Source organism: Bos indicus x Bos taurus, chromosome 13 (genome assembly GCF_003369695.1).
Source record: "Bos indicus x Bos taurus breed Angus x Brahman F1 hybrid chromosome 13, Bos_hybrid_MaternalHap_v2.0, whole genome shotgun sequence".
Lineage (NCBI taxonomy): Eukaryota > Metazoa > Chordata > Mammalia > Artiodactyla > Bovidae > Bos > Bos indicus x Bos taurus.
Window position 1 is genome coordinate 24,951,770 of NC_040088.1, and position 7,978 is coordinate 24,959,747.

Genomic DNA, 7,978 nt, shown 5'->3' on the forward strand with positions numbered 1-7,978 from the left:
CATGTCTGAAACACCTTCAAAAAGAACTGTTTGTCATTCAAGTTGATTTCATGGACCAGAAATACCGGAGCAGAAATGTTCTGTGTCTCTGTTTTCAAGAGCCATACATTTCACTGTTGTCAGGAGTGATTAATAATGTAAACCTGTGATGCTTGGTGGCATAAAAGGCCTTTGTGCCAGGTTGGGTGGTGGCATTCTGCTGCTGGGTTTGGGGGGTGGGGGCTGGTGAAGAAGGAAGCAGATATGAGGGTATCGGCCAGGCTAGTTGCAGAGGGTGCCAGGAAGACTGTGTCTGCCTGGCTGGGCTGGGCTGACGATGGGCACCCTACCTGGCACACAGAGACCATGCCACAAGGTGCCCATGGCAAGCCAGGCTCTGCCTGGGCAGAGTTTACCCTCTGGGGGCTCAATCATTCAGTGATTCATTCCCCAAGGACTGAACTCTGCATGCCCAAAACTGGGGTCAATTAGGTATAGGCCACCGCTGCTAACTGCAAGGCCTTGATTGGGAACATTACTTAATGAATCCAGGCGTCAGTTTCCTCACCTTTAAAATGGAGACCATCAAGGAACTTATAACACTATTGGGAGGATTAAATATGAAAACTCCCAGGCTTGGCTGGGAAGAGGCTCTTGAAAAAAGTTTATTATTATTTTTTTAATGTGGGCCATTTTTTTGTCTTTATTGAGATTTTCTTACAATATTGCTTCTGTTTTATGATTTGGAGGGTGGGTGGGCGGGTTGGCCATGAGGCATGTGGGATCTTAGCTCCCCAACCAGGGATCATACCCATACCCCTTGCATTGGAAGGCAAAGTCTTAACCCCTGGACTGCCAGGGAAGTCCCCCAAAGTTAACTGTTGTTATTACTTCATGCTCTGCGCTGCAGGAACTCCCTGTTCCATACAAAACCCCAGTGAACCCTAGAATACCCTCCTTCCCTTTGGAGAAGTTAGCCCAAATTGTAATTTTTAAATGAATTTGTGAGTTGCTTTGTTCAGTGTCTCTCGCTGGACTGTCCCTGCACGTCCTCCATGTTTGGTCCCAGGAAGGGACACTCAGAGGTCCCCAAGACCTCCAGAACACCAGACAGGAACCGTTGGAATCCAGAGGAATGGGGCATCATTATACCCCAACAGGCCCCGACCACCCAAGGATGTGGCACCCAGAAAACGCTCTAAGCCTTCCGTTTGCAGACCCTGTGCTGGAGCTGGAGACAGAACCTCTTCCCCTCTGCACAGGGAGCCCTGGGCTCAGACACATGGCTTAGGAACACAATGCTGGCTTCAGAGGTGATGAAACTGGCACAGTACTTTTGAAAGAGGTATGGGTTACGTATGTCTTGTTCTTTGCTGTATCCATAGCAGGAACTGGCAGGTATGATGGCTCAGTACATACCTGCTGAATGAATGTATGCAAGACAATTTTGCAATATGCATCAGGCCTTAAAGGATGAATGTCCTCACCCTCTGATTCCATTTCTACAACATATTTTAAGGAAATAATCAGAGAACTTGATCCTATTTATTTTCATTTGGAAAAGCAAAATTCAATGAAATTAAGAAAAAAATAAAAGGGATTGGTTGAATCAGGAAGATCAAATATAACACAACTGTTTAAAACATGCTTTCAAAGATTATTTGACAATATAGAAAGAAGCCCTTCTTGGACTTCTTTTAAAGTAAATTTTAAAATGGGCTTCAAAACTGATCCCAGTTTTGTACAAATAAAATTATATTATTAGGAAAAAAGACTAAATGATACATGCCAAAATGTTAACAGCAGCTAGTTTTATGTAATGGATTAAGTGAAATTAACATTTCTCTTATATGGTTTGCTGTATTTTTTACAATTAACGTTATTTTAAAAAAAACATTTAAAGGTTACTTGAAAGTGCCTCTGAAGCAACATGCACGTCTTCTCCCGTGCGGCTCCTTTAACTCCAGTTAAGACGCGGAAGAGGCGGGGGTGCCAGACACCGCTGACGTCAGAAGCAGCACGAAATGACACAGCGGACGAGCCAATCCCAAGTTTGCATTCTGGGAGCCCCTATTCGATTGGACACAAGTGCGGGCGGCCTTGCCCAATGGCGGAAGAGGGGCAGGAGCCGGGTGGCCGCGTGGGTTTTAAATCCACGTGGTGGCACAAGGGAAGGGCGGTGGCAGCGACTGAGCCTTAGGGGAGAGAACGCTCTACCCTGGAGGGTGTGCATGGGTGCCACCCTCCATGCCTCCTGCGACGTGGGCCTGGTGCTCAGCCTCACCGCAGCTGTTTGTATCAGCAGGTACCTTATAGGATCTTGTGAGTATCCAGTGGTATTCGTTCACTGGACTGATGTTTGCTACCATCTACCGTGTTGCCAGGCAGGGCCCATGAGAGACACCCAAAAAATCCACGCTTCTGTGTAATTTCCACCAAGTGGTTTATCGCTACCTCCATGCTGCTCTTCTCCATAGCTCTTACTCTGTTCCTCTAAGAAGATGTGAGCTTCACGGGACAGTGAGTGATGAGGAGATACCCTGTCTGTGCCTTGTGAAGTGTTCGCCCCACGTTCATGTTCAGTCTGTACTTGTGGAATAATTACTTCAAAGACCAGTTTTTGGCACAGTGCTTGCCACGTAGTCGGTTTGACAAATGGTAGCTATTTGCGGAATAAAGAACAATTGATTTTATCATTGATTAAATGACTATTAAATGCGTTCTGGGCACTAGCTGTGTATTATTCATTTAATGGTTACAAAATTACATGTCTTATGTCATAAAAAAAAGTAGGTTAAGTACTATTATTATTCCCATTCTACAGATATGGAAAACCAAAGCAATGGGAGGCCAGGTATTTTCTAAGATCCTATAGCTAGGTGGTGATAGGGTTAGATTCAAGAGGCCCTGATCTTAACCACTGTGCCATCCCAGTATTTATCCAGTACTTGTCTTTCTTTCCTAAGAAAATTCTCGTAAATCATCCCTGTGCTCCTGGGAATCCAGAGAAAAGGGAGGAAGTAGCAATCAGGTGTGCGTGGCATAGCCAGGTGAGCTGGCATCCTGCCCTGTGCAGAATAGCCCAGCTTTGCTGTGTAGCAGAGGTCAGAGAGGGGTGAACAGAGAGGCTGCCTTTGGGGCATGTCAGGCCCTGTGCTGGGCTGGGCCATGGGTACATTGATGACAGACCCTCATGGGGCTGGTAGTCTAAACCAGCAACCACTAAATGGTGATCTGTGGGCAGCCTGCAGAAGTGCTTTAGGTTTTGCCTGCCTAATGTTTGTTACAATTTTTCTAAAATTTTCTAAATTGCCACGGTGTCCACCCCTCTATATTGTATCACATGTGTCTGCCTTTATTAACATGTCCCTACCAGCATCTGAGTCTCTAGCCCCTTGTTTAACCATGAAGGCAGGCCCCAGATGAGGCCCAGCACCTGAAGACCAGTCTCCCTCGGCTGGCACTCAGGTGGGAATTTCCACCTTGAGCCCTGAAGTTCTGCACCTCCCAAAGCTGAAAGGCCCTCCAATGGCTCCTGAGGTTGTGCAGCCCTCAGCTGGAATTTCTGAAAACTCTGGCAGTGAATGCCAACGCTGGCTTAGTTAACCCTGGATTTGAATCCCAGCTTCACTGCCAACCACTGAGTGTTGCTCAACCATAACAACCTGCTTCTGTTTCCTCTTCTGCAAAATGGGGATAACAATAGTCCCTGATCACAGGGTTATTGTGAAGAGTCAGATGATGCAGGGAAGATGCTTGGCACTCAGTCGGTGTTCATCAAACAGGCTGCTGATCTTTCTTTAGGAGGCACTGGCACTGGCAGGAAGTTCTTCCTTACATCTAGCCGAGTCTCAGTTGCTCTATGACTTCCTTAACTTCATACTCCTGACACCAAATGTGTGCTTCTCTTTCCATGGAACAGCCCTTCAGAAATCAAGGACCCAGATACACATAACAGCTTCCCATTCAAGATGTGTTACATAATTTGTGGAGCCCAGTGCAAACTAAAAATGTAGTGCCCCTGGTTCAAAACTTAGTGAGAGTGTCAAGGGGATGACTGCAGAGTTCAAAAATTCCTTCTAACTGCACTCCTACACACCCCATGGAGTGGGCCCTGCTCCCATGGGTGGTCCCCAGTCCTGTAATGTCCTGCAGATCTGCATGTTGCAATAGGAGGTCTGCCTCCTATTGCAGGACAGAGTAAGAAGAGTTTCCAGCTGCACCCAGGGGAAGGCACCGACAGGCATGGTCTATACTTCCTTGGGAGTTCTGGTTCACAGATCCTACCCAGCTACGTGCTCTACATCTATCTGCTGGCTCTCCACACTTAACTTTTTGTCTGTTATGATAGAACATATATCTAGAGCAAAGTGCACAGATCCAAAGTCTATAGCTGAATGACCTTTTATGTTGTGTACACCTACGTAAACACTTCTTCCCCAGTGGCCCAGTGGTAAAGAATCTGTAGGAGACGGGAGTTCAACCCCTGGTCTGAGATGATCCCCTGGAGGAGGGCACGGCAACCCAGGCATGGCAACCCACTCTATTATTCGTGCCTGGGAAATTCCGTGGACAGAAGAGCTTGGTGGGCTCTAGTCCAAGGGATCGCAAAGAGTTGGACTCGACTTAGAGACTGAGCATGCACATTCATGTAACCACCACCCACCAGTTCAAAAAGTTCCCTTCAGTCCCATCCTGGTTACCACCCACCCCACTCCCTTGCAGGGGTAGCGGTCATTCTACCTTCTTCCTCTGAGGATATGCTTCACTTGTTTTCAGACATCATATAAACAGGATCCTTCAGTACACACTCTTTTGTGTCTGACCTTTTCACTCACCATTAAGTCTGGGAGCCTCATCCTCATTGGTGTAATCGTGGTTTGTTTCTTTTCATTGCTCTGTAGCAGTTGTAACACACCACGGTTCTCATGTTGATTCTCCTGTTCATTTTGGTTGTTTTCAGCTGTTGGCATTACAGGCAGGGCTGCTGTGGGGAACTGGAACCGTCTCCGTGTGCTCACCGCATACATGCACTCATTAACCTGGGGTCATTGCCATGAGTGGGGATGTGGGTCAGAGGTGGGCCTGTGTTTATTGCCAAACAGTCTCCTGAGCTGGTTGTACCAATGTGTACTCCCAGAAGCAGTCACATGAGTCTTGCCGGGATTTCACAGCCACGCCGACACTCCACATTGCCGCTGTTTTAATTGCACTCTCCTAGTGACGTCACGCTTGACTTTTGGAACTGACCTAAGGAAGTTGAGTGCCAGAACTCACAGTTGCTGTTCCTTTCTGACCACTGACATTGAACCCTGGACGTTCACACACCCGCCCCAGAGCTCCCCTCCCCCTTGGGATCACTTGCAGATTTCACAAGCATGAACTTCATCTGAGTGACTGTTGAGACTCTGAACAGGACAGATCTCAGAGCAGGGAAAGCCCCAGCTTCTTCCTGGACACTCGTCTCCCCAGCTGGGTCTTAAGTCCTTGATCTCTCCTAACATGATCTTCATTTCCACATCTTGAACAGGAAGGTATCCGATCTTTTTAAAGTCACACAAACTATTGAAGAACATCTTTGAGGGAGTGGAGGGGTTCAGATCAGATTTTAAATGTACACAGTGATTGTAGGTTGCAGCCAAATGTGTGAATGATTGTGTGTGTGCTCAGTTGCTCAGTTGTGTCCTACTCTTTGCCACCCACTGGACTGTAGCCCGCCAGGCTCCACAGTCCATGGGATTTCCCAGGCAAGAATACTGGAGCAGGTTGCCATTTCCTCCTCCAGGGGATCTTCCTGACCCAGGCTATGAATGATTAAAATATGCAAAAGAATGCATCTCAGAAACACAACAACAATTACTCCTAACCCTTATAGCACATTCACTGTGGGAGGCCCTGTGCTGGGGGCTTTATACCTGTACCATATCAATGTGAGCTTTCCAACAGCCCAGGGAGGTTGATTTTATTTTTTAATTAATTTTAATTGTTTTAATTAAAAACTTTTTTATTGGAGTATAGCTGCTTTGCAATGTTGTGTTAGCTTCTGCTGTACAGCAAAGTGAATCAATTGCACATAAAATTATATCAACTCTTTTTTTAAGATTCTTTCCCTATATAGGCCATTACAGAGTATTGAGTAGAGTTCCCTGCTGCTGCTAAGTCGCTTCAGTCATGTCCGACTCTATGCGACCCCATAGACAGCAACCCACCAGGCTCCCCCGTCCCTGGGATTCTCCAGGCAAGAACACTGGAGTGGGTTGTCATTTTTTTCTCCAATGCATGTAAGTGAAAAGTGAAAGTGAAGTCGCTCAGTTGTGTCCGACTCTTAGCGACCCCATGGACTGCAGCCCACCAGGCTCCTCCGTCCATGGGATTTTCCAGGCAAGAGTACTGGAGTGGGGTGCCATTTCCTTCTTTGCCTGTGCTACCTAGTAGGCCCTTATTAGTTACTTATTTTATATATAGTAGTGAGTATATGTTAATCCCAATCCTGGGGAGGTTCATTTTATCACCCCATATTATGGATAAGAACACTGAGGCTTGGAAATTGTAGCTTGCCTGAGGTTCACACAGCTGGTGAAAGATGGATTTGAACCTGAGTCCATCTGTCGCCAAGGCCTCAGCTGTTAACTCTCCTCCTGGACTGCTCCAGAGATGACCTTCCTAAATGCTGGCTGGGTTCTAATAGACCCAGTCAACACGAGACGTTGGGAACTGGTGCTACCTATTGGATGTGTCTTGCTTGATTTACAGACGCTTTAAATTTTTTTAAGTTAGTTACTTATTTAACAATGAGGATATTTCACCTTAACAAACCTGCATTTCTGACTGTTCCTGATAAATCAAAAGATGAGACCATCCTGGGTAAGAGCTGAGCTGGTGCTGTGTCCTAGGGGCGAAGACGCCTAGCTTGCCTCGTGTTCCCCACTCCCCACATTCCCAAGGCCCATCAGGTCTCCTGGTGGAAGATGGCAGTGAGCTCTCTATTCCAAGTGGACCTTTGCTGGCTCCCAGGAATCACTTTTTCTTCCTAGGCCTTTGGGGTAGGGCCCCTCACAGATCTGTCCTAGAATGTGGCTGTGGGGGATTCCAGGATGGTCATCTGATTAAGGGATGCCAGCCATGCACCTTGTTGGAAATCATGTCACTTAACCATCCACTCTTTGCAGATATGAGGAAGTTAAGGATCTCGAGATGGGATAGTTAGTGTGGGTTATCCAGGTAGGCCCAGCATAATCACAGGTGTCACAAGAGGCAGAGGGAGAGGTGACACTCAGAGAGAATGCATGTGACCTCAGAGGTAGAGATTGGAGTGATTCAGAAACAAGCTGCAGCACAGCATGGCAACCAGAAGCTGGAAGGGCAGGAACCCATTTGCCCAAGGCTCTGGAGGGAGCCCAGCCCCCAGGACACTTTGGTTTCATCCCTGTGATACTTACTGATTTCAGACTTCTGGTCCCCAGGGCAGTGAGAGGAAGAATTTCTCTTACTGGAAGCCACCAAATTTGTGATAATTTGTTCGGGCAGCCCCGGGAAATGAATGCGAAAGGTTTGGAACGCTGTTTTTCCAATGCTGGACCACACACCTCTGTATTTCATCAGCCACTGTGGGCAGGAGTGAGGGCATGCAAAAGAGTCCTTGCTTCTGGGGACTGAAAGCAACCGAAATATATTTTCTCATGGCTTTGGAGGCCAGAAGATCAAGATTAGGGCATCAGCAGCAGAGTGCTTCTGGGGCTCAGGGGCCTTTATCCTGGCTTCCAGTGATTGCCGACACCCCTTGGCGTCCTTCGTTTATAGAAGCCACGCCAATCTCTGCTGTCTTCAGGTGGACTTCTCTTCTTTTTTTTTAAAGGATTAAAAAAAATGTTATCTGAGTATTTATTTATTTGCTGGCCAGGGATTGAACCTGTGCCCAAGGCAGTGGATGTGGGGAGCCTTAACCGCTGGCCCACAAGGGAAGTCCCAAAGTGGCCTTATAAGGACACCAGTCATCTGA

General features: G+C 47.1%; 1 long non-coding RNA gene across 1 annotated transcript; it reads right to left on the reverse strand.

Moving 5' to 3' along the window:
* Window positions 1-1,505: 1,505 nt before the first annotated feature.
* On the reverse strand, window positions 1,506-5,074 carry LOC113903205. Its single transcript, XR_003514043.1, has 2 exons — window positions 4,818-5,074; window positions 1,506-2,641 (listed from the first exon to the last, which is right to left on the reverse strand). It is a non-coding gene; the product is annotated as an uncharacterized LOC113903205 (long non-coding RNA).
* Between the last annotated feature and the right edge of the window lie 2,904 nt (window positions 5,075-7,978).